Raw genomic sequence first — 27,208 nt, 5'->3', positions numbered from 1 at the left:
TATAATTTATGTTCATGTAGTATTTTTTCTCCCCTTGATGGCGCCCATGGCTGCACCACCTCCTTTCACCCTTTTGGATTACTCCGCTTTAAGGCCCCCTTCCCAAATAAATGATGAAATAAGGCTGAAAATTATTGTTCTCCTGTTTTATCAGACGCATTTTTGATCAATGATTGCAGACAGCTCTAACTTCAGTGACAAGAGCATTGCATTTCCTGTGAGTGATTTAACGTTAAGCAACGGTCACAGGAAGAGCTCTGTTTGCACTAGTAACGATACAGCTTTGGCATTATTATTGATAATACATGCATCATCTACCTATGGAACCTCTCCTGTAGGAATGACAGACTCCCCTCTACCAATACAAACTACTGTATAAAGATAATTACTCAATGGAAATGCATTGAATTGCTATTGCTGAAAAATACAGACCATGCTATTTCTGTATCAAAAATGGAGTTTGATCTCAAAAGAATCTTAAGCATTATGACTTTAATAAATAACTACAGAAACAGCCCAAGGCAAAATCCTTGGGGGTAAAACACAATACACAAACACAGACAACTGCCTGTATATTGCTTCCCCCCCCCCCTTCATATTATTCTTATTTCCTGTTTATTTGTTTTCTTTTAGCCCAACAGAACACTTTATGTTTCTTTGTGTTTTTTAGGAGATAGATGATGAATCCTCAAACTTTTTCTTTCTCGGAGTTTAAAACCAACACAATGAAACAAAAGTGTCGCATTGCATTTACGCTAATTAGAGCCACGGAGAGAAAAATACCAACTTTAATGTTTTAAGCCAGAAAACAACTGTGTAAACTGAAAACTGTTAACTTGACACATAGATAAATACCTCTCATTAGCAAGCTCATTTTCCTCAGTCCTGTTAACAGTTTTGAACCTCACTGCATCGTATTTAATATGTTATTTTTGCAAACCCTCCTCCAAAATAACAATTTATTTTATTTTATTCATTTCAACCTTTCAAACCACATACCATCCATGTTGCGTTAATACTGAACTTAACACTGAATTACATCTAGTTAAACCAATTCGTCATCATATTTTATATCTTCATCAACCCAAGCTACTAAGGAAACAGAATGATCGAAAAAAATATATAGATAATAATAATGATTGTAGAAGTGACAGTAGTTCCAAATAAAAGGTTCTGTGTAATTCGTAGCTTAAACACTTTGTTCAGCAGTTTATCATCTACCCGGAAATGTTGCTGTAGCATGAGACGGTCTCTCGTCGGTTCTCCCAGCACATACACATCAGGCAGGACTCGGTTCACAGTCAACTCTTTTTTTATTTTTTGTGCGAGCAAACACAGTTCAGGCCGGTGACTCCTGTTCTGGCCGTGTGTCTTTTCCCCTCCTTCCTCCCAGGTCCCGGCGTGCTACTGCCTAAATAGGGAGAGAGGCAATTTAGTGCACCTGTTCCCAGGTGCGCTGGTGTTACTTGCCTCTCTCCCGCGCCATCTCCTGGGCCAGCCCTGCAACTCTCTCCGTTGCAGCTGAGCTCAAAACCAGCCACCCCTCCACAGTTGCTTTGTGCACCTCTCTATCTCCTTCTTTCTCTATCTCACACGCACGCTTATTTTCTTTTGCCTGAAGCCCCACATTTACCTGCCTGTCAATCAAGCACTGACTAAAAAAGCAAATTAAAATTTGTGTACCTTCACTCCCAGGCAAATTCAAACAGAACCTATCAAGCTCAGTGTTTAGAGAACCCACCGAAAGAAACTACCTGCTTATCAATGTGCAAGAAGGCCTAGATGGAAAAGGGGTGCTCCAGGCACTGTGGGGAAAATGCCATACAAGTGCACCTATGGAAGTCAAGGTGGAGAGAAAAAAAAAGTCAAAGAGAGAAGAAATGGATGAAAATAAAACTTCAGATGAACACCAGAAACAAAACAACTTTTTTTTGGCATATTTGTTTGCTTTGAGCCGTGCTGCTAATAAATCCAGGCCACAAATCATTGTGTTCCATATCACAGTGCTGTGTGATGGCGTTCACTTTTAATGCATCAAGCCGGATTTAGATGAAAACTCTTAAATTTGAAAGGCCTCGGTATCAGCTGCTTGCCTCTGCTTTGTTTATGCGTCTAAAATCAAGGAAGTGAAACGTGGGTAAAAATTAATCTGTTTACAAATCCTGTCTCCTAATTTTCTCTCAGCCTTTGCCTTCGTAGAAAAACAACTTGCGCACTTCTGTTTAACTCAAAAGAAAATAACTCACACCATCACATTTAATCCAACTTAAAGCGCACTCTAACGGTGAATTAAGTCTAACAAAAGACAAGGTCTGTTCTCTTTCAAAACAATAATGACCACCCATCATCCAACACGCTGGAGAGCTGCCTGCAAATTAAGTGAGCACATGGATCACAATTACTCAAGTTGTCTTTACTGTTGTGAAGTATGCTATCCGACAACCTCATGTGGCATCCCCACATGCATTGAGAGCATATTGTCACTGCTGCCTTTCTCAAGTGTGAAATTACTATCAAATTGAAGATGAGCTGTAAAACGGCCTGGCCGTCTGCACCGCCTGGCAGTGGTTCTGCTGGCTTCACGTGTCACGTCTGCGGCAGAGATACAAGGAAAGCTTACAGGGAAATTTTTGCCATGTTTTATGTGGATGTCCAACCTGCGTCTGAGGGCAGTTTGAGCAAAGGCACCGCCAGTCGGCTGTTTGCTTTCAGCAGCTCAGGTTCTGCATGGCTCCTGCATCCAGAGCCTCTTGCACTGCCATTGCAGCCGTAGCCTCTGCCTCAGCTGTATACTCTAGCTAGAATAAATATGGCTGAATATCCAAGTGAGTCAAAACACTGAAAAATGTAACCTGGTCCATAACATCCACTGCACATATTTTGGGATGCCGTTTCGGATGGTGGAAAGAAACATAGTTAGTTTTGAAAGACAGGCTAAGACAACAAGAAGGTTTAATTTTTAGTAGCATCCCCCTGGCAACCCTGGGGAATAGAAATCCAAGCTGAAATAGTCCTCCCTAGTTCTTCTGGGCCACCAACTCATTAAAAGGTGAACAGATTTTGCTGTAGGAGAACTCAGTATATGTTTTTCTCAATATAGCACACACTGTGGTTACTAACACTGATTAGACATCCACATAAAAATTAGGCGGAATTTCCCTTAAAGGGATAAACCATTGAACTATGAAATTTATGACAGAAAGGAAGCAACGTTAAGATATGGTTGGTACGAATGCAAAATCAGAAAGTATGAATACAAAATAAGATATTTTTATTGCCCCCTTTCTAGTTTGACTCAGTGCTGTAGAAGCAGCTACAACCTACCACACACATTAGGGTTTGGGCCAAATAGCTGCTGTCTGCTGTGGCTTAGAGGTAGTCTGATTCATCCATTAACGGGAAGGTCAATGGTTTGATCCCTAGCTTCCCTGTTGGCAAGACACTGAACCCCAAATTGTTCCCCCTGATGGGCGGGTTGGCACATTGCATGCCCTCAGTATATGAGTTCTGTGTGAACATGTTAATGTGAATGCAGCGTTAAAGAACTTTGAGTGGTTGCAAAGTTTAGAAAGTACAATACCAGTGCAGTCCGTTTACCATTTTTTTATTTTCACAAGTGGAAAAAGTTTTTTTTTTTCCTGTGAATCACTGGAATCAGATTTTTTTTAAAAGATTTGTTCAAAAGATTAGTTTAAAGCACTCAATGCATAACCAGAGCAACAACTGCGTGGTTCCAATCACCGAGGTGACACATGGCCAAATGATCTCTTGCTTTCAGAACTGGGACTGCTGTCACTTTGACAAACACGCCAAACTCTGTTTCTAATTCTTGATATTTTAAAAGTTAACTTACTGGATATGTCAGATGACAGATCCCGGCAGTTTTAGCTGCCACATATCACTCAAGGCTCACTTTTCACTGTGTAGCATGTTCAATGAATGAATTACTGAACGTGCACCATTTACTTACAGTGAAAGGATCTTCAGACTTCTGTTTTTCGTGTTACAGGGGTTTCAACGTGCACTAGTTCCTACACTCTAGTTCCAAACAGGGCAGACTAAAGTTTTTAGAGTGTGTTTATCAGGCAAGTCTGTTAAAATAATGAGGAACTTGAAGGTGCAGCTTGTGTTCATGTGGATTAAATGTAACCGCGTGAGAAATTAGGTGATTGATTAGGCCATTGATTATTTTGAGCTAACTCCCAGACACATTTGCCCTTAGCTTGGAGAAAATAATGGCCTCCATGTGAGTGTATCCCTGCAAGTTAATCACTTGAATCACTCACTCAGTGGGTAAGTGTTTCCATAGACTATAAAAGAAATGGACACAGCTTCCTGGTCTGAAAAGTGGAGCTAATGTGGAAGCGCCTTTACCTGCACTCTCTGGTTAAATGATCAGCATGGGGCGACTCCATTAGCTCCAAAAAGAAGTCCAATTGTATGGAAACCCTACTTCTCACTTGATTTATTACCTCAGTAAACATTTTCCTAATAAGTTTATGCTCTCAATTACTAGTTTCAAGTCCTCTTCAATACAGCATGATGCATGTTTTGTAAATTATGGTCCCGTTTGGTGTAGAATAGACCATAAATCAGGCTGTGTTTTAGGGTGGGGCTACCTTGTGACTAACCACTCAGAGGCAGTCTTCCTGGAATGAATATCACTTTTGGCTCCACAACCAAGATGGCGACGCCCATGAAACCAAGATGGCGAAGCCCATGAAACCAAGATGGCGAAGCCCATAAATCTAAATCTGAGGCTTCAAAGCAGCAGTACAGCAATCAATGCGTGACATCATGGTGGCGATGTCCACTTCTTCTATTAAGTCTGTGAGTGTCTCCCTGCATGTTCGCTCGCAAATGACTGAGAGCTCCAATGAACTGAGACATGGATGGATCATTTCAGAAGACATATGCTTTTGAGCAAATTGTTTGTGAAGCGCACAACCCTAATAAATTGCTGAAGTTATAATTAAATATAATTACAAACCCGTCACCAGGCAGCCTGTATTCTTAGAAGGGGTAACATAATAGGTCAAAGTGTATAGTGCAAATCATCCCAGAAAACTCTGTATATGAACTTGGTTATGTGCTCGAATACATCAGCTTCTTTCAATCTGTGACTATAGTGTCCTCTTTGGCCAATCAAGTAATTTTTTTGGCAAGATTTGATTAATTATTATAGGTTTGAAAAATTCAAACATTTGGGCCACCCTTGGACAACAAAGTTATTGATACAACACTGACATAATATAGAGGACAAAAGAGAAAATGGCAAAAAATAACATTACATTCATTTAAAATAATATCGGCACCATAAAAACCCTAATAGGAACATTATTCATGCATTGTTTTAAGATAATACAGGCACATGATTTCAACAGGCAAGTCCCTGTAAGACCCTCATGTGGCATTTACGTCTTTATTGTATCATTATTCATAAAATATGTTATAAATGAAAACAACTTGAATTTAGAAGCTGGTGTGATTGCAAAAAAAGAAAAATGAATCAATAGAAAGACACAATTGGATGTAAAAAACACGAGCTTATTCCATGAGGGGTAAATTGATGCAGAAAAATTCAATTTGAGCAAAAGATTTCATCATCAGAGGACTCTGACGAGGAAAGAAAAGGATGGAGGAAAGATAGAGGGAAACACAAGAAAGAACTAGCGTTCCTGGTAAGCTCTGAGATCAGTGTCTGACTTATCAGTGTCTGAGTTCACCACAGGTAAAACTCCCTTTTAGTCTTTCCACACAATCAGAAATAGGTTGACTAAATGTAAGAAGTACCTTTAGCACCATGAGCCAAAAGAATACTAAACCATACCTCAAGCACGATCTGCTTCTCCCACTCTGATTCATGGACCACCAGTTTCCATGGGGACCTATCAGCCAATGAACTTTCCTCCTGTAGCCTAAATAAAACTACAGTAACCTGACTGATTAACTGAAGACACACAGTACATCACACTGTAGTGTGTTGTAGGCACGGTATGTGTGTATCTTTATAAATGTGTGTGTGTTCGTACCAAAAAGAGCTGAGCCCGTAATCAAAGTCCTTTGTTTGAGTTAATGAGGACCAAAGTACTTCAGCAGTTTTAACAGACATTTGCTTTAATTAATAATTAGCCCATGCTTTAGCAGCTGGGCATGGAATTTCTAACTGTGTGTGTGTGTGTGTGTGTGTGTGTAATGTGTGTGTGCCCGCAGTGCATGCGAATGTCTTAAGCTTTGATCTTTCCATCCATTGCAGCGATTGTGGCTGTGATGCGCTTGAAGTAAATGCTGTGAAGATTGCAGTGAAGAGTGTTTTAGGCTCCATCAGTTTCTTTCTTCCTCTGGAAGTTCTGTCGAGATATGACTTCTTTTCTCAGGTCACATGCTTTACTGGTTGTGACAGGGTCGATCCTTATATATCAGTAGACAGAAGACACAATACAAATACTGACTGCGGATGGAGGTGTGTGTGTGTGTGTGTGTGTGTGTGCGCGTGTGCGTGCATACAGTTACACATTACAGTGCTCTGTACTGCAAAACAAGGCAATATACCTATCTAAACACCCATTGACATTTCAGTTATAACTAGCATTCGATGAATCCTCTTTTTCACCTTTGTATTCTCTCCACTCAGAACTGTATCCTAAAGCAGGTCCTGTTGCTGTATGAAAAGGAAAAGGCCCTACACATGAATGCAAACACTCAATACAACCACTTGGAGAGACGCACATGCTCACACGTTTGAACGCATTTAACAGCATTAATAAGGCAACGGGCAGTTCTGTCTGTTCACCACAGGGGGTGAGGAAATGGGAAAAAGTGATGGAGGGGAAAACATTTAGTGCAAACAATCTGTGCTGCTGTTGTGTAGCTGATTTCACTCATATATAATTTGTTTTCGTGAGCGCAGCATTTGCATGCAGCCTAATAGGGAAGCAAGGAAAACAAAGGATGCAGTGTGTGTGTGTGTGTGTGTGTGTGTGTGTGTGCGTGTGTGTGCGTGCGCGACTGCGGGCATCACCCAAACATGCTGCCATAACGCTCAGCGGCCAAACGTGTCTGCCGTTTTATTTCTTTAGCACATTCGCACTTTCACACGTTCATTCACGCTTGAGCACATCGGTGCGTGCACAGGCACACTGCTTGCCCTCAATATGGGCCACAGGGACATTCGCCTATAGAGTTTTAAAGTTTTATTAACACCAGTTTGTCACTGTATTTTTTAAAAATAACACTCGATGCGTATGATAGATGAAAACAGATGTTACGTGGGCTGTGAAGTTTAAAGAAAGGAACACTTTATCAGCGATGTTTTATTCAGTAATTAGACTAAAATGCAAATGATCTACAATTTTTTTCCACCAGTTGTCCCACACTCTGACACTCCTCTGAGGTGGTAAATAGTTTTGGCACCGGGCCTGATGTCATTTCACCAACCTGACACAGTGCTAGAGACGTGAGCAGTTAGTTAAATCTGCAATAATCAATATTTCTATACTAAAAACGGATCATAGACTTTGTTATATACACTATGCTCTACGCACTCTGCTGTTTTGGTTTAGGACCCACGTTTTAATGGTTTGGTTTAGTCTCGCATCTTCCATCAACCCCGTTTCAGCTGCAGTAGGAAGCTATTTTTCGCCAAAAAAAACCTCTGATAAACTAATTGTACTGCAAGTATCCAACAGCTGAAGAAAGTCAACAACTAACTAAGTATCGCTAACAGCTAAAGAGCCTGATATATAATTTGGTTTTTTTCTAGTTAGTAGAGCAACAGGAGAATGAATATTGAACTCATATTTGTCGGGTGGCCAGAAACGTATTCAAGACAACCACATATATCTGTAATATTTCACTGTTGTGTCAACATGTTCTGCTGCTGCCAAGAAGCCAAAAATCCATTCACAGTGCTTTAAGTGGGCATTAACGGTAGTTCAAGCTGCCGTCTTTTTTGTGCCATAACATAACTGCTGCTGTGTCCTTCTTCACTCCACTTGAGGTTTCCGCGTATCTGCTCAAAGTCTTGGAATGCACGTCTTTCCATTAATTAAGTGGCTCTTTACCTCATTTTCTGTGTTGCGATTGTATTGCAGTCATCCACCTCCACCTTCCGCTAATCTCTGGTGTCATGCAGCAGATCACTACAGCAGGAACTCGATCCCTGATGTCTGCTTGTATTTAGAGGAAAAATGAAAGTGTGAGCAATATTGTTAACAATTGCACATTGCACAGATACGTTATGTGCCTGCACACAATGGTGCTCATATTGCTCCGTGTTCCCAGATCATTATTAAAGTATGCACATTGTTTAAGTACAATGTTATTATGACGGACAGGAACGATGGCCAAAGATGGTGCACCGGTAGAGATTTACGTTGACCAGCAATGATTGGTTTGCCAGAGCTGAAAGGGAGGCAGCTGTAACAATGGAGACCAAGGGGTAGAGCAGAAAAACCTAAGAATCATCAAAGAAAAGTTTCTGATGCTAAAAAAGATAAAGCTGAAAGTCATAATAAATAAATCAATAATTAAAATTCATACATAACTTTCTCACTGCCAGAGGGGGGAGACGAAAGTTCTGCACTGCAGGTTTAAGTTTTACCGTTTTGTCTGCTGACTGTGACCCAAAACATGCTGAAAGGTGCCAGCCTTGCACATACACATGCACGTGCATTTTGTCTCTCTCTCTCTCACACACACACACACACACACACACACACACACACACACAGATGATGAGATAAGGCCCTGGTCCTGGACTACATTGTGAGGCCTTGTAGAGACAGCAGAGTTCCATTAGCTAAAGCAGCCGAGCATGGCCACTGCTGGCTCATCACTATCTGCCACCCCATCTAGTCAGAAGTCTAGAGAGAGAGAGCGAGAGAGCGAGAGGGAGAGAGAAGGAGAGAGGACGAGGAGCACAGAGAGTGAAAGTGAGGAAAGAAAACAGCAAGAGAAGTTCGGAGAGAGGAAAAGAAAAGGGATGGGGAGAGAGAGAGAGAGGAAAAGAAAAGGGAGACTGAAATAAATCAGTGAATATCACTTCACACATCACAGTCTATTTGGTCAGCAGATGATTAGTCAGCATACATGGTAAAAAAGAGCTGAGGGACCAATATATTTACCATTAAAGCAGTAGTTTCATGTTTCACTGTGATTTACGAAGGTTTAAATAGCATATCATCCCCCAGTTACTCACCATATTGTTAACAATATATCAATGGTGCTGCACTATTATTGGAATCTAACTAGACATATAGAACAATTACTCATGACGCTACGGGGCTTATTCTCAGGGCGCTCATCACGCTGGAGTTGATTAAGTTAGAGAATATGTTTGCCTAACTGTTTGTCCATCTGCTTCCAAATGCCTTGGTCTCCTCTCCTCTCCTCTCCTGTTCATCATCCTGGGAGCTAACTTCTCTGCCTCCCTCTTCATTTCTCTCCCTCTCCCCCTCTCTTTTAATTCTCTGCCTGCAGAACAGTGAGGAAAGTGCTGATGAACAATTAAACATGGTCCTTCCCCAGGGAGGCAAGGTCACTCATTGTGTGTGTGTGTGTGGCTGGGGGGGGGGGGGCTGGTAAGAACAACAAACGTGCGTGTGTGTGTGTGTGAGACTTGGCAAAGGTACCGATAGATGCCAGACAGAAGAGAAAAGCTGAATAATGTTAGGTAGTTTGCGTTGGGCGCATAGTGTTGCAAATCCTTTTTGCCCATAACACTGAGCAGGTTCTCTCCCATCACCGATCATTATATCGGCTCTTCAGCTCATTGTTCTTAAAAACAGATATTGACCGCGATAAACATGTTGACGTACATCTTTAAAGGCACAGTATGTAACAATTAGCCAGAGTTTGGTCTAAGATATTCAGAAATGAACTAAAAACATGAACAGAATGTGGAGAAATAACAATATTGATGTCATGTCAAATGTACTGATGTACTGATCGTATGACTATGTATCATGTTGCAGAGATGTTCACTGAAGCAGCATGTCCCAGCTTGGACCGAGGACTGTGGGCAGGGGGAAGTGGACCAAATGGGACTTTCGGGCTGACCAAACAACAGGAAATTAGAGACCGTCTGTGCCCACATCTTTACAAACTGAATGAACGGGTGGACCATGTTCAGGTAAGCAAATTCCCCTTTTAAATTCTGGTAAGCACCAAACGTCGACGACGCTTGCTGCTCAACCACAGTTAAAGATGATGGACAATGGAAGAGGTGAAACGCTGCCACCTCCATGGCCAATTTTTTTTCAAATTGTACCTTTCAGGCTGTTTTGAGAGTGTCTGCATTAATATTGGGGCATAATAGCAGGAATCATAGCTCAGCATGCTGACAGACCATGCAGCAGCACCAAACAGCAGCACAGTGGTCCTTACAAAGCCACCCAGGAGTTTTGTAGTGCAAAGTTCAGTCACTCGACTTCACACTAACTGAGCACTGAGTGTGTCACTTGCTGAAGACTAGTTTGAAGGGATCTAAGGAGTCTGATTTGACTGCCAGTATCACAGCCAAATCGTTGCTGTGACATGAAATGTGGTTATGAAATGGGGACCATTGCATTCAGGCTATGGGGGTGCTGAATGTCTGATTTTACACAGAACTGCTTGTGAGATTACCACTGCTGGTCTCTGAGTATCCATGTCTGTACCAGATGACATCCCCGGACGACGGCAATATTCTACCTTATGCGGGTATTTTTACTTCCTCAGATATTCCATATCTTAGCAGCCAGAGCAGCTCAGCTGAACAAAAGCTGTGTCTCCAAAACGCTCTCAAACGCTCCCAGCTGTGCATTTTGCAGAGGAGGAGGTGCAGTTTCAGCTGGGAAAAAAAAAAACCCCTTTGCTTGACACTGCCAACATATTCTGTCTTCCTCTCTGGCTGGCTGTCTGGCAGTCTGGTGGTCTTGCTGTCTGCCTGTCTGCTGATCTCCTTCGACAATAGCGTTCATATGTTTTCTGGTCACCTGATGAGTCGGTGTATTTGCCCTCCCTCAGATCTGCTTTTGGTCTCTCTCTCAGCTCCTGGGGGGGAAGAGGTGCTACATGCTTCTTTATGTTCGCCAGCTAGCTGCTAACCGTCTTGTCTGCTGTTTGATGCATTCAGCAGAAACTAAAGCACTGTAAAGCCAAGGGGAGCCGCAGATTCCAGTGATAATTGTCTATAGCAGGGGAGCCCACACTTTTCGGCTCGCGAGCTACTTTTAAAATGACCAAGTCAAAATGATCTACCTACATTAAAAATGCTAAACATATATTTATTTCTATGCATACTGAGTATACTTTATATATACAATATATGTTGGCGTACACTACATAACTGCAGCTAATGTAACCCTTGGTATTACACATACAAACTGACAGCAGTAATGCACAAACAGTGATGGAACCATCAGTATTACACACAAGTGACAAGAGGAACTGGAACATTCAATACATTTATGGTCACTACCTTCCTCTGATGACTTACCCTGAATGGAGTCAAATATCTCTTCCTATCCTGTTCCCCATCCCAGAGTATCCCTTCTTTAGTAGATATAAATTGGAAGGCTAGCTAGTAGCTAGCACGTTTGACCACGCATGTCCCTGCCCGGGACCCGTAGCAGAGAAGAGATCACAGATTGGCCGCCCTGCACGTCAATCTAGTCGCAAACACAACTTTTTTTATTTAGGCGATCTACTGGCACTACCTCCGCAATTGACCAGTCGATCGCGATCGACGTATTGGGCACCCCTGGTCTATAGAGTGACCACTTTCACATTTACATATCGTCATTTTCATTTGATACATTGATACTATTTATATGAACTATATTTATATAATGAGTAGTTTTTGATCCCTAATATTGGGATATGATGTATGATATAATCTGGAGACAATTTATGATCATTGTTTTAATTTCAAATATCATGTGCTGAAGCAAATATCTAAAAATGTCCCTTTCCAAATACCTGAGCTCTGCTCTGTGGCAGTGTTGTGAGGCGAGAGCTATAGCAGTTAATGCGTCGCAACAGCAAGTTTTCTTCTCCAATTTATCACAAGAAGAAGAGTTTTAAGATCTCCTAGGCCACTGAAAATAAAAACAGATGGATTTGTATTTAAAGAATAAAGAATTGGTAACCGCGTATGTAAACAGTTTCTGTCAAGGATATACATTGGCAAACACACAACACACACAGACACACACTTAACAAATAAACAACACTAATGACATCACTCACAAACAGCAAGGAGACAATCATGACCATCTTGCAATGCCGCTCACCGTCTCTCTCGGGATTCGTCAGCAGCAGGGGAGTGGGTGGAGTTCAAAGCCGAGTAAAAATAAAGAAACAAAATGTAAACTGGAGAACAGGGCATTCTGGCAGTCTCCTCTCAATCACCGTCTGGCGAACCATTATTAGCTGTCTCTGTGTGTGGGAAATCATTAATTTTAGAAAAACAAAATATGTCAAGTTTATCCCTGGGGCCAGCAACTATTTCTGTGTGTTCAAGACAGGAAGTGTTGAATGCAATGATATCCTGAAGGCAATTTGTTATTTATTAATTTCCTTTCATGCGTTTTATTTGAGCAGTGGATGAAGAGGGAGTTCTAATTTGTACACAAATACACGGTCTATTTACAGCCCGGACAGGGTAATATAAAAAGAAATGCTTGCGGGAGGGAAATATATTTAATATCACTGCTATTTAAGTATATTAATTATCCGTGCTTTAGTGCGTCACCTCACATTCAGGATCACATCACTCAATGTGATACGTGCAGCTCTATTTGTATGCTTCTCATGGACTCATGCATTTGTTTTATCTACATCGCCGGTCAGCCTGCTACTTCAAATCCAGCTTGCTTCAACAATATTCATGTTTTCTGTCACGACATGGCCATGATTATTGCCATCTTTGCCAGAAAGCCATGCAGCCATAACTTGGTGGTACAAATACGGTGTTGTGTCCAGCTCCTCACTCAGGTTTAGTCACCTCCTGTGTGAGCAGCTTCGACTCCCCCTGCGACCACACACCTTCCAGCCCCTACAACTCATCCAGAACGCCGCAGCATGCCTCGTCTTCAACCTCTCCAGACCCTCCCATGTTATCCTTCTCATACAGTCCCTCCACTGGCTGCTCGTGCTGAATACGAAATCCTGGTGTTGGCAAACAAAGCTGCAAAAGGGATCCACACATGCACATCACCAGGCCACTGTCCAGGTCTACATACACCAACCTGCTCTGTTTTTCTGCCACCACTGGCCATTTAGCTCACCACCTCGATTCATTCCCAGGCTGGCTGTGGTTCCAGAGGATCCCACTGGCTGTCTCTTTATGTCTTCCACATCCCTGCCCTTATACTGCAATTTCTCATGAAGTATCCTGTCAATATTTATTTCATCACTATTTATTGTAATTCTGGCCTCTTGGTGGGATTTTGCAAATTCTACAGTTGCATTCTAATTAAGTTCCTCAGAATGAGAGTGTCAGTCAAATTAATTGAATTGTAAATGTCATTCTTTCTGCCTGCCGCCGATTCTTTTCTCCTCTTTCTCAAGAACATACGACGTTTTTTGTGCCAGTGCTGAAAATACATCTAAATATCGAAGTGTTGCATGTGCTAACTAAGCTTTCATCTTGGTAAATGTATCCTATCCAGAACGTGCTGTATATGTGTATTAACGGGTGCATGTACAGTTTTGAGTCAGTCGCATTAACCCTGTGAACCTCAGGCGTGAGGAGCTTTTCTCAGGGCTTGTTAGGTGTGTGAAATGTTGTGCATGTGCATGAATTGGACTCACACGTCACATCATAGGTCAAAGCACAATAAGAAGACCATAAAGCTTCGGAAGACTGTAGCTTGATAGCTCACTACATGCACAGTAACCTTTAAATAGAGCTGGCAAGGAATCGCTTGCCTCATAAAGCCATCTGTCCCAAATGCAATTTCTTCAACAAGATCCTTAGTGTTCACTAGCTTTTACTGCTATACTGTAAATTTACTGTTAACTTACTGGTGATAATCCTATTAGAATTTAAAAGTGTGCCAAGCATCCCTCAGTATGTACTGTAAGCCATCAGTCTGTCAGTCAGCTGGTCAGTCCACCACTTTGGTCCAGACTGAAATATGTTGGACGACCCGACTTTACCTCTACTGTCACCGGCAGGTTGACAGTTTGGGCTTTTTACGATAAGTCATGAAAACAATTGGATGTATCGCCATGAAGTTTTGCACTGACATCAGCAGATCAAAGATTACACTTAAACAGAGGTCTGTATTTCAACATTTATTGAATGGACTCACTCATTCAGTCAGCCAGTCCATGGCTTTGGTTCATACTGATATATCTCGACAGCAAGAGGATGGATTGCCACGACTTTTGGACATTTATGGTCCCCAGAGGGCGAACCCTACTGGCGTTGGTGATCTGCTGACCTTTCCTCTTGTGCCACCACGTGGCCAATATTCTGGGTTTATAGTGAAGTGTCTTGACAGCTCTTAGAAAGATTGACATGACATCTGGGACACACATTCAAGCCCCATTAAGGATAAACTATAATCACCTTGTCAACCCCTTAACGCATAGCGCCATCATCAGGACAAAACTTATCTAGTCGCTTGGTTTATGATAAAAAATGTACAAAACTATTGAAAAGCCTCAGCTGTGGGCTTGTTCTGTGTTTAATTCTAATCAGCTAATGCTGGGGGATGTGAGACTGAGCTAAGATGATGAAAATGGTAAAAGTTATTGCATCGTCATTGTGAGCATGTTAATATGCAGTATTAACATTTAAACCAAAGCACCTCTGTTCCTAAGTGTAGCTGCACACAGCCACTAGCATGGCTGTACATTTTAAATTCATTATCTTGGCTTTTTAAATTCCAGAACTTAAAATAAAGCGATGGCAGAGGTAAAACTGCTGGCTTACACTGTTGTCACACTGATTTTCTTTGCCATCAGCCTGAGCTGTATTTTTGCTAATTAGCCAATGTTAGCATGCTAGCACGGTGAATATGATGACCATTACACCTGCTATCATCGGTATGTCAACATTGTCATACTGCTGTGCCCAAATACAGCCTTACAGAGCTGCTAGCATGGCTGGAGACTCGTACTCCTGTTAGCACAAAGTAAAAGGAGAGATAGACTGTGAGTTCCTCTTTGTCCTTGAGTTTGAAACATTTAATTTTTCTCCCCATATCTGCCAAACCCTCTAGCTGAGCGGCAAAACAGGTCCCTTTTTCCTCAACTATTTTCTTTCTAGGCCTGCCGTGTTCCCCGAAAGGGAACAAAAATCCGATATGGATAAATGAGGAAAGAAGTAAAGATAGAGACAGATGTAGACAGAGAGATGGATAGAAGACGGAGAGTGAGGTGAAAGGGGAAATGGAAAGATGGATAGAGAGATGGATGCATGATTAGGTGGGAGGGTGGGGAGGTAGTGGCATCTATAAATAGGTGAATGAATGGATACATGGCTGGTTGCTGGCTGAATGAATGGATGGATGGATGAATGGATGGATAGCAAGAGATGAAAAGCCTTGAGGTGAGAAGAGATATTAAAAGATGAATGAATACAGAGCAGTTACCTCTCTGCACTTCTCCATTTTCTTTCCTTTCCTCCAGCTCCTCTCCTCTTCTCTCTCTACCAGTGTCTCTTTCCCACATTCTCTCTCTCTCTCTCTCTCTCTTATTCTGACCAGATGAGTAATAGCTGTGCTGTGGCTTGACTGATTAATGCACTCGGAGAGCCCAGGGAGGTGGAGCACAACAAACAGACAGAGGAGGGAGAAAAAAGAGCGAGAAGGAACGATTGGAGAGAGAAGAAAGTGAGAGAATCAGACTGTGTTAGTGTGTGTGTGTGTGTGTGTGTGTGTGTGTGTGTCCGTCCATGTAGTAGGAACCCCAGTGGTGCCATTCTGAAGCCGCATCAAGTGGTTTGATTCACAGAGGGAGGTACACCTCCCCTCATCAGTGGAAGTGTTCTCTCTTTTCCAGTTTAGAACAATCATGCTCACTCATATTGTATGACCAATCAGCCAACAGTGGGAGACCTGCGGGTGGATGTATGGAGAGACACACAAGGAGAGAAACTGATGAAAGAAAAAAGAGACAGAGGAAAGGTAAGACAAAGTGAGAGGGAAGTTACTGTAGTTTTTCACTCTTGAGTTGATGAGGTCCAAGTTAACATTAGAAGTGATTGCAGGGCACATGCTCCCTCACAATCCCCCCCCCCCCCCCCCCCCCCCCCCCCTCCATCCCCACCCCCCATCTCTTTTCGCTCTAATGGCTTTTCTCTGTCTTTGTGCTGTGTACTCGTCTTAATGACGCAGTAATGATGCATCAACCTGAGCTTTAACATAGAATCTTGGAATCAACCATGTGCAGCCCTTAAGGTTACACAAACTAAGGAATAATGAGCCATGACCAAGATTTATACTTCACAATTAGTTAGCCAACTGCAAACATAGTGTAGCCTACAAATCCAGAATCCAGCATCCAGCAAGTTGTTTTCCTCTAAATCGAGTCTTAGAATCACTTACAAGAGAAAAGCATCATACGGATGTTACATAGCCTTTGTTTGTAACTTGTCAACTTTTACACGTTTATGGTGATTACAAATGTTGTTGTTTTTTGACATTTATTCATTCATGTTGCTCGTAATAAGACGGTAATAATCAACTCATACGCAAGGAAATATGAGTGACTTCCTACTTGCTCATACAAATGTCATTCATACCAAATTATTAACTGAAACGGCTCTTCAAGACTTTTCAAATATTACTTATAGTTCAAAGTTTACTGCAAAGCATTTGTGATGTTCATAAAAAAATGTGAGCGTCAGTTTACAGCCATTTCTTTTGTAAAGTTTTTAGTTCCACCACTATGGTGCAGTTACAAGTGTGAGGACTCTCACTACCTTAGAATACAAGTCAAGGTTTGATTTGCACAGTAAGAACAGTTGAGTAACTTACAAAATTTCCAACATAAACGATATGCAGCAATGCGCATTGTTCCGGTAGACAACAGATGGACAGCACCTTTTGGAGGGCGTTGGAAAAAACAAGCAAACAGTCAGACTGAACAACAGGCTGGCAAAATAAAATATGCACGATGATATGCTGCTATGGTGATGTTGTGTTGTTTACAAAAAAATCTGTAAAATACATTACATAAGATTCTCATATTCACTGCCTTACTATGATATAATATAGCATTATACAGCGTATTAGAGCTACGTAACATATGGTTATGAATTCTGTGGTGAAGGATGACAAAAGGTTAAAATATTCCAACTTTGGTCGGCAGCAAAATGTCGACTGTTAGCATTGTCGGTATTCTCTGCTTGCCTCACCTGATTTTACCATCCTGCTCTCGTCCACTAAAGTGGTGTCTGGTTGCTGGCTACTGTCACCCAGAATCCGTATGAACACAATAGAAATCTTGCCCACAAAGACTTTAATTTCCTGCAATTGGTTCACTTTCTTCAACCTGAAAAAACCTCCTTTAAAAGGGCAACACCAAACCTTTACCAATCAAAGTTTGGGATGTGAGAGGTGATTTGGAGGTCTGTAAACATCTACATTACTGCCCGTAATGTGTTAAGAGGAATGTGCGCTACAGTAGTTCTGCCCACTCTTGCACAAAAAAGGCAAAAAAAAAAAAAGCCAGACCACTTTTTACAGCAAGTTCTATAATACCAGACTTAATAAGTGTGATAACAAAATAATAATCTCAAAAGTAAAAAGTCAACAACCATCAGCACACGATAACCTTTGCCTTGTGGTAGCTGGCGGGCATTTAGTGCAGCAACTGGAGGTGAGTGAGGAGGCAAGAGTTTAGTATCTTGCTTAAGGCCACACTGACAGGATGATTGTTGATTTACATTTTAGAGAATACATCGGGAGACAAGTAAAAACCAAAGTGTAGCACATTTCTAAATGGCTTGGGGAAGCTATTCTAATCAAACCTCACTGTACCTTTACTGTTTTTTTTTTCTTATAATACTTACATCTGCACCTCATTAATACACTATGTATGTGTGCAGGTACTGGGCTTACCTTTTGAAGTGAAATTTACGATTGGTGTTGCGTCTTGATGAGGTAACTGTCATTTGCTTCCTGTGGTATTGTGACAACACCTAGAGAGTCCAGTGAGAGTATGTTCTTCGATTTCAGTTTGAATTAAACCTGATGTGTGAGGAACATTTGGTGAGTTTTACAGCATGCGCCTCAAAAACTCCTGTGTCACGGCAAAACATTGCATTCAACGATTAGATCGTTTGGATTGGATTAACCTCCTCAGGTTATCTTGCTAATTTACCACCTCTTTAAAGTACAACAACATTTCACATATAATTCAAAATATCTGACTTCCAGTTGGGTTTAGGTAAGTCTGAAATTGGTCCAGTTGCCTGCTGAATGACGTACATCTGTATGAAACATAGCGTGAGAGCCACTTTATTGAAATTTTGCCACATCCATCTCCAAGATCCATAAGTTTTATGAGTTTTTGATCGCTGTTAGGCCCTCAAAAATGGGATTACTTCGTAGAATGATAATAATTCTTATAATTAATAAAAACAATAGGCCCTCACCCACTGTGCTTGGGCTCTAATAATCCTGTGAATTACAATAGGTCCTCTGAGAGTGTGCCACTGCTGTTGGGGCCCTAATTAGATGAAAAGCTTTTGTTTGTTAAATGACGAACAAAAGATCGTGCATTTTAGATGAACATAATTAAAAAGGCAATGATTGTCTAACATCACCTTACATTTTCAGATTTTCACATCCAAAATAGAAAAAAAAAATCTCTTTGTCTTTGAATGGGTAGTAACTTTGCAAGTTATTGCTGCTTTCACAGTGATATCTCACTTTGAGGAAGAAAGTGATGGATGAGGATAAAGAAGAGTGAGGAAATGTCAAAACTGTAATGTTGTGCTGCGTGATAAAGACTCACTGGAGTTGAGCAGATTATCTAAAAAGACAGTTGTATGTGTGTGTGTGTGTGTGAGTGTCAGAGTGTGTGTGTGTGTGTGGGTGTGTGTGGGTCCTGTGGTTGCAGAGGCAGCTGTGGGTCTCGTGTTTTGAAAAATCATTCTTTTTTTTTTTGTAGCCTTAGTTTTTTGTAATCCCTCTGCTTATTGATCTCCCCCACCTTTCTGTCTTTCACCCTCTTTGACCAGAGGACTTTGTTTCACATGTGCTGGTTTTACTCAGAGCATATTTTTTAACTGTTAATCTTCATTCTCCAACCCCACAGATTCACCACCACACAAAAATGTTTTATTCACTGTTTCATAGGCTGTCATGATGTTTTGAACCACTTGGTGGCACTGTGGTATTTTGAGTCAGACAATAAGCAATTTTATATTTTCTCCCCCTTTTTTTCCTCCTTTTTTTACTTTTAATGAAGAGACACAAAATTAGTGGAAGGTGTGAGATGGACAAGAAAAAAGAAGGGAGTGAAGATGAAAGGGAAACTGAGGTGGTGTGAGGAGGGATGGAAAAATAGAGGAATGAGGAGCTCTGACATCCACGGACATCTTCTAACCCTCATTTCCATGCCTATGCCACATAGCCTATTTTACAGTGCAAGGAATGCTGAAACCAGGGGTGATATAACATAACAGCAGCACATAACCATGACTACCCGCTGCTTTCAAAATGCCAAGTCTCTAATAAGAGCATGTACTAAAGTTCCCTTTTATGGCAGACATAGCAGATATTCAGATGCAGTCCTCTGCAATTAGTTGTCATTCCTTCTGTGTCTCAAATCCTAAGAGATTGAAAATGGTGATAATGATTCTCCATTAATACTTAAAATGTTCGTGATCAGTGAGCAGGATTTCATTAAAAAAAAAAAAAAAAAAGAGTTTCACATTATTTTCTTTATTTATCTGTGGGAAGCTGAGTGAAGACACCCTCTCTTGTTAAGCAAAACACAACCCCAAACTCACAAGTTGCATAAATGTTCCACTCATATTCAAACCCATTCACATCCATCAACACTGAATTACCATTACTTACAATACTACAACTACTTCTAATAATAATGATAATAATAATAGTGACCACTTCACTCTCAGCTGCAAACTACCCCAATGCGCGCTGGAGATCATGGTCTGAAAAAGGCAACAGAACCACATCGTCCGCAAAAAGCAGAAATGCAATTTTAAGGTTCAAAAGCTGGACTCAAGAGCTTCCTTTCCAGCACCCTGCAGTGAACTTTCCCGGGGAGGCCGAGCAGTGTGAAGGCTAAAACCCACCAGGGGCGTCTGTGTCCGGCAGCTCCGAGCTGATCTCGCCCACTCCAGTCAATGCTTTAAAACTTACCAGAAGTGCTGCGGTGCATCCCAGAGGCGGCTCGGCGCTCCTCTAAAGAGGAGCCTGGTCTATTTTTGATGGAAGCAAGTGGCACAGAACAGATGAGGTGTGCAGGAAATGCAAACTTTCAATCGTATATTCCCCCACCACATCAATGTTATTTTATAATCAGTGGCACCCTGCCAGACCGGTCGGAGGGGTTTTTCATACCGTGAATGACGATATGTGGAAAAACACTTTTACTTTAACCCACTGTCTGTAGGCTGCAGCACAAACAAATTGCAAATACATACAATAAACACATTTAAACCACACAAAACCAACAAAATCTGAGCAAGTCAATAACCAGACAGGCAAAATGCTCTGCGTCTGAAACAATTCTGAAACGCTCCTGGTGCTTTAAGTTGCACTGAGGACGGAGCAAAACCCAACCTCAGCTGGAACGAGACATAGACGTGCCCTGTGGATTTTCAGGGTGATACCACGATGATTGGTGCACACGCTTCAGGCCCTCTTTTTGAAAACAGGAACCACCACCCTACTCCATAGTTACTGTCCCTGACCTCCACACAACAGTTAGCCGAGACAGTCCAACAATGTCCAGAGCCTTCAGCATCTCAGGAGGAATGTCATCCACACTTGGCACCTTGCCACTAAAGAGCTTTTTAACTACTTTGAAGACCTCTGCGATTGATATGGGTAAGGCTTCTGCCGAATCTTTAGACTCTGCTTCTTCCACAGAGGACACGTTGGTTGGTTTAGGAGTTCTTCAGAGTGTTCTTTCCACTGCCCAACCACATCCCCACTTCTTTTCCCCTGCTGAACACAACCTGGGCCAGGCCGTGCTTTTCCTTCATGGAACACAGAACGTTTTGCCATAACTTCCTTGGGGCCTGTGAAAGTCCTTGTGCACCTTTGAGTGGTTCAAGATAATCAGTTAACAGCTCTGGTCCTCACTTCAAGAAAATCCTGCTACTCTCTGAACGGCTGTTTGGCACATAAGCAAACACTACAGTCACAGCATTGCCTCAAGCAGAGAGGGGACCCTTTTGTTAACTGGGGAGATCTCCATCACAGCAGCTGGGATCTTGTGAGTATCCCCAGATCCACATGCTCCCTCTCACATGTGGGAAACTTTAGAAAAGGAGAGAGTCCAGTCCCTGTTCAGGAGTTTGATTCCAGAACTGATGCTGTGCGTAGAGGTGAGCTCAACCATATCCACTAGATAACACTGAAGCTAGGGAGCTCTGGGACAAAATCATGCTAAATAATTCCCAGGGGATTTTTTTTTTATCTCTCTGCACTGTTGGGTTAAAAACAGAAATGATCATTACAATTCTTGATCATTATCAACTGACACATTTTACTGCATTTTATTGCAAAGTAACAGCAAAACTATAGGAGATCTCACTGGCATCATTTCAAAAGAACAGCTGTCAGCACAGCAAACAAATCTCAAAAATGCTGGTTTAGCCTTTGGCTAAATGCTGTTTCAAGAAAGACACCACATCAAGATAAAAACAGTTGTTGGGGCATGAACTTGACCATCTGAGAGGGAGGAGGGCGGGACGAGGACTTTGCTGACTGAGGAGAAAAAGTTATGTACTGGAGCTTGTAGATTAATGATTGAAGAGCCACAATGGCCGGACCCACTAAATTTCTCTGGCTGTGGAGGACAGCTTGAGGTTTAATGCTCTCTTAAAATAATATCTTCTATTGCCCGATAATATATAAAACTGTCAGATTTGGTTATAGTATGTGATACTGGTATATTTTGGAAGGCTCTATATTATATAGGCTTCTTAGGCACTAAAATGATTTGTCTCATAAACTGCATTAACCGGTTCAAAGATTACACTTTAATCAAGTTGAACGCAACAGATTTTTTAAACAGATGCAAAATAATACAGTATGTAAAGCACAATGGCATGTCTGTGTTATTATGCAGTCAGCACAACAGTGCGAGGATGCACATTTATGGCAGCATTTGCCTTCTTTGTCCACAGTGTTAAATAGAAATTGATTTGCTGTTATTCATGTGAATTGAAAAGCCATGTGCAGTTGCAATGTGGGAGTTGTGGACAACATTTCTCTGACAACAATGCAGGCATGGAATACTCTTTAATGAACTATTGGTGATCCCTATAGTTTTAGATTTGCAGTTTTAGATTTGTAGTAGTTACAGAAATGATTTGTTTTAAATTTAAAACTTGTGGTTTTGGTAATGTGTGTATGACTTACCAAAAAGCGCCATAATAACTTGCACAGGTTTAGGTTAGTGTGAGAAGTCTAGACTGAAACGACACGACTGAACTTTCTCATGACCGACACAGCTCACTTGCTAAGATGTGATTATTGCTATTAAAGATACACTCTTCAAACAATAACCCAACACTTGCAACCACATGAGCTGCGCTCATCTAATTTATCCGCTTCAATATACATCAATTACATATAAAACAATGATGAATTACATTAGGGCAATGTACACTAGAGCATTAATCATGTGTTAGGCAATCACAGATAATTTATGGCTTCTCCTGTGTTGCTAAATGATCTTTCTCCTGTCCCTGATTGATCCATTATTTGGTCGTAAGCAGAAACATGTTTGCCACATCAATCAAATGATTAATCGCAAATAATTGCCTTGACAGCTGAATATAATATACTGTGTGTGTGGGGTTATGTGGGGTGCAATAGAAAGGCGAATAGGGTTGGTTGCTTCTGTAGTTTGCTCTCGACCCTCACGTACACAACTTTGTATATCTACTATCTACTATAACTATCGCTGCTATTGTCTGTAGTATGAACTCAGTCACAGTGACAGTATTTCTTTGTGATGTTGCAAACTGAGTGATCATAGAACTGTCATGCTGTTTTAAAACGGCACCTCTCAACATTTTTGTGGTGTTTTGAATGGTCACTTATAATGATAATAACAATAATAATAAAAAGGGATGGCATGGAGTGACAAACCCACAAAGAATTATCACCCAAGTTTTTCAGCATCTATCAGGTCAGCCTGCAACGTTGCCGGTTATGTGGGTTCGTTCCTTCTTGTCAACCTTGTTTCCAGGAGCAGTTTTCAGCTCAAAAGCTTATTATTTTGTTAATTATTTTTCAAGCTGCTATCATATTATCACTATGAATCCAAATCTACCTCTGCTTTCAAAAACTTGGAAACTGAAGTGTCCACAACTTTGTGAGTCAAGGTGAATCATTTAGTACAAAAATGACAATGACAATGTGAACCAGTGGTTGGCCGTTTGGTACGCGCTCGCAACTCACAACTGAAAAATATTGGTGGCTCTTTTCAGAGGAGTTTAGGTGGCGATAAGTCACATGCAGCATGTGGCTGCTAAAGAGACAAAGCTGAAAGGAAAGTGAATATTGGATGGTGTGCCAGCCAGAAATAAAAAAAAAATAATAAAAGAAATTACTCCTATAAATCAATAATTCATTTGAGCATTTTGGTGTTAACATTAAATCAAGTGAGCTGCTCATGATGCTGAATGAAAGGTCTACACACATTTTCAGTATCTTTTGATTTAGACTAGACCAATCTGCAGTACAGAGGGGCTAACTGGAGGTTAGCCAGCTCGGGCAGCTCAAGACACTAGTATGCATGTTGCATGTGTTAAGTCCAGGTGCCAAAATGCTCATTCTTGAAAGCCAAAGGAGAGTTTTAAACAGCTTTATTACATGAGAGTGGGGGGGGCTTGACGTGGAGATTCCAAGCAGTGAAAAACGGGGGGGGGGCAGGCGGCTGGAGGCACAGGGGCAGGTAGAGGCTGGAGATCTGGGAATCCTAACAGTGCGTGGAGCAAAGAGATGATGAGGATCCAGAGTGTAGTGTGCGTAGCTGCTAAGGCTGGAAGACCTGGAGAACAAGAGAGCAAAGTTAAGTATCACATGGAAACACAGTGAAACTAGAGGTTTGGCTGTAGCGTCTGTACCACTGACAGACAACTGACCAACTGGCAGTAAGTGGAGGTCTGAGCGCACATACTCTGAGAGACACACGGGGAACAAGGGAGGAGGGAGAACAGGAAAACAGAAAGGAGAGAGACTAGATCCGTGCATGTCTATGCCTGGGAAGTTTTTTGGCTTCACCGAGCGACTTTCATAGGGACGAATGGGGCCTCGCCTGGTGCAGCATCAAACAGAAGGCAGTTAGCAAGGGGATGGCTAGCATTTACAGTAGCATCTAAACCCCTATAGTTTTGACAGTATCGACTTCCTGGAGACCAAAACAGAGTTAAGATGTGCGTGTATGTTGAACACATATTGTTAGGTGGCCAGAAACGCAACTTCAGAGAGATGAATGATACAAGCTTAATGTTAAAAATGCAAACATTTGCTCAGCGGTTTAGTTCAACACTTGCAGTAGCCAGGTATATTGTCCTATTCCTCATTTTATTTTGCCCAAGAAATGATTAAAGATTTTCTTTTCCCATTTCTTATTGTGCGTGTGACATTCCTCACATTATTCCTCCTTTGTCACTTCCTTAAACTGTCTGAGAACCTCACAGCAAACATGCTACCTTCCTCCCTTTTCTCCACTGCTTTTCTCTGTTGCCCCCCCCCCTCTGGCTGTCCTCCCTCTCTGCTTCCTTTCTGCACCTGCATGCTTGCCCTCTTCCCGTCTTCTATCCATCCATGTCTGCTAGGCAATTACCACATCCATTCCTCCCCTCCATTGATTTTCTCCTCTCCTTCTGTTCATCTCCTCTCTCCTCCATCCCCTCTCACATTCATCCTCACTTATTCATTTATACCTCACTTTCTCTGGGCTTTCCCTCACTTCATCTGTCCACGTCCTTTGTACAGTCTATGTACACAACAACCACTATCTTTTCATCTCTTCCTCTCGTTGTGTTTCCATTTTTCCCCTCCCACTAGCCCTCCCATCCGTAAACCCGCTAAGCCCCGCTCTACCCCGTGTCTGCTGTGAGGTCTCCGTAGACATTAGCTGTCTCCATTCTGCCTGACTGAGCTAAATTATTCCACAATAAGTCACTGGGCTAATTCACTGGCATAATCACCTCATGCATTTGAAATTTAAATGATTTCATGAGCGCCTGCACCGCTCCCTCATTACAGAATCCCTCTCAAGACTGAAACAAGCAGGTAGAGTCACACAGGAAGGCACAGAACAGCTTTCACCTGTGGGTGCATGCGTATGATGGGATCCTGTAAGTATGAGTTTTGTGCGTATGTGAGTGTCCTCGTTTGCTGTCGGTGTTTGAAATGGACAAGCACGCGTATTCCCGGCATCACAATCCCACCCATCAATCGATCAGTATACTTCCTGATTAACTGGCATTGGCTTCAGCGTTGTTGACTTTTAACCTTCAAGGTCAAGTTCTGACTGCATTATGAAGATGTCTTCCACTGGCCGACGCCCCACAGGCCTCCTGGTGACAGTTTGGCTGCATGCAGACTCGTGGGAGGTGTAGCATTGATTTGTGTGTCAATATGGCGACAGTCACCCAGAAAGCGGGAGACATGTGCGGCACACACACACACACACACACACACACTCACACACACACTCACACAAGCAAGTGGGGTTCACTTTCAAAAAACGATCAAAAAAAGATGAATGCTAGAATGAAGAAAATCACAAAGGACTGGAAGTTAGTGTGGCGATCAATTTAGCACCTGTGTCATGTAGATTTGAGCATTTATGGGAGAGGTCAGCAGAGAAGAACCGAGTAGTGATGTACCCAAAACAAAAAATCTAAAAATATACAAAGAATTGGATTTTACAGGCACAAATACACATTCACACACACACACACACACACTGTCTGCAACACCTAAATCATTAGCCTGAACCGAAATCTATTTTTGCAGGGATATCAAATTTCAGAAGAGCAACCAGAAAGTCAGAGAGCATGAAACCATCAGAGATCAGTTGATAGGCTGAACTGAGGTTGGACTACATTGCCTCCAGCTTCATACTGATGCTGCATTTAACCCCTTTATATCTGTGTTTGCCAAAAAAAGTACAAAATCTTTGAACACTGAACCTTTAACCCAGACTAAGAAACACTGTTCAGTGTTAAAACCGAAATTTCCCCAACTGATGAGGATTTTGTGTGTATATTGGATTCACACTGCCTTGTCCTGTATGGTGTCCAATAACTGTGCTGTATAATTTCCCACTGGAATGTGCTTCTCCTGACAACTACTTGTTCAGCGTACTCCTTTGTTTGCCCTGTGCAGGTCCCTTTTTGTAGTATCTGTGCCTCTCATTAGATTTCAGTCAGAGGTAATTTATTGCTGATGTTTTTCAGCCAGTGCTCAAAACCTCCACCATCACTCACTGTTCACTTTCCAGAACCACGGCAGCTAATATCATTTAAAAATACTGGAAAAAAAAAAAAAAACCTAATCAACTTTCTGTGATGTCACAATATGTGGTGTGTATTTCTATCACTTCACACTTGCGTATTGACATACTACATGTTAAAAAATTGGCTGATGCTTGCTCGCGCGTTCAATTTTAACTGGCTTTCCGTCTGCCTCTTTCACTAAACATGACATATGTGTGGAACTACAGGATCATTTATAATCCAGTTTAAATTATAATCACTAACAGGTCATGATTTTGTATAATCTCACATTGCAATTAAAGGTACATTAATTCAAATGTAATTCATGTGCAGGTCATAATCTGTTGAAATACCAGACTCTGTTGTGAAGCACAGATATTTTACAGCAGCCTGATGTTGGTTGGTTGTGCATATGTCAATCATAGTACCTACAATGGTAAATGTTCTCTATTTGTATTTTTCATGCACTAGTCATTTCGACTACTCAAAGCACTTTCACATTACTTCATTCATCATCTTCATTCACCCATTCACACATGATTC

The sequence above is a fragment of the Pempheris klunzingeri genome, chromosome 3, assembly GCF_042242105.1.
Source record: "Pempheris klunzingeri isolate RE-2024b chromosome 3, fPemKlu1.hap1, whole genome shotgun sequence".
Classification (NCBI taxonomy): Eukaryota; Metazoa; Chordata; class Actinopteri; order Acropomatiformes; family Pempheridae; genus Pempheris; species Pempheris klunzingeri.
This window is presented reverse-complemented; position numbering follows the sequence as displayed.